The sequence below is a fragment of the Limulus polyphemus genome, unplaced genomic scaffold, assembly GCF_000517525.1.
Source record: "Limulus polyphemus unplaced genomic scaffold, Limulus_polyphemus-2.1.2 Scaffold3792, whole genome shotgun sequence".
Classification (NCBI taxonomy): Eukaryota; Metazoa; Arthropoda; class Merostomata; order Xiphosura; family Limulidae; genus Limulus; species Limulus polyphemus.
Window position 1 is genome coordinate 22,869 of NW_013669402.1, and position 920 is coordinate 23,788.

The following is a 920-nucleotide window of genomic DNA, read 5'->3' on the forward strand; positions in this document are numbered from 1 at the left end:
TTATGACTCTTTCATTCTAGAATGAACATAAAAACATAAATGTTTAGACGAAATGGCTTAAATCTCATAACATTATACATTTATATATATTTATTATATTGACCTTTCACCTGTGCCTGGCTAGCAATACAGAAGTTACAATGATGCAGCTCATGTGCACTCATGTTACTGTATCAACTAACATAAAATTGACCTTTGGTCTTTGCAAAGTAACTTGTCTTGGCTGTGTTTTAGTAGACTAGTATTTTGTAAAATACAGTCAAATTAAAATTAGTACAAATTATATATGTATATAGATTATTGCTATTTGGAAATAAGTTCTTAAACTTATTTTTCTGAAACAGAGAACAGTAACTACAGAAATAAAGCAAACAATTATCTCTTCTAGTTATGACCTTTGTACTCGGTTGCTGCTTGACGTAGGTTGCTAAGCCTTTAAAAATTTTCACGTGGAGGATATGAAACAAAATATTGGTTTATGTTTTTTATGTACATTTGAATAACTAAAAAATCATAAATTACTACAGTAATACCATAGAATTCCATCATAATTTATCAAGCTCGGTAACTAAAATGTATTTTGGTAAAAAAAAATGAAATTTTAAGCAGGCTAAGGACACACCCTATCTCATTGAAATATTGGTTCAAAAGAAAGAAATGGCACCAAGTACATTGATATGGCTGAGAAAGCCACTATGGGGACATTGTGAGCTTCTGATTGGTTATTCATGTCATATATAGAAGTAAGTGTATATAAGGGAGCATTTCCAAAAAAGGAAAGAGGTGGGCAGTGTGCCACTGTGTTTGACTTATTACGTGAGTAATATTCTAGCAAACTGAAAAGATAAGAGGCTCTTATTTTATATTCTAGCTTGTCAATGTCGGTAATTTGAGTTTCTAATTCGTATGAAACTATATAC

The 920-nt window shown here is 30.8% G+C and overlaps 1 protein-coding gene across 1 annotated transcript in view; it reads left to right on the plus strand.

The window, feature by feature from the left end:
* The window catches only part of LOC106470049 (equilibrative nucleoside transporter 3-like), a 22,857-nt gene that overhangs the window by 10,588 nt on the left and 11,349 nt on the right, over positions 1 to 920 (plus strand). The gene's annotated exons all lie outside the window — the stretch shown is intronic.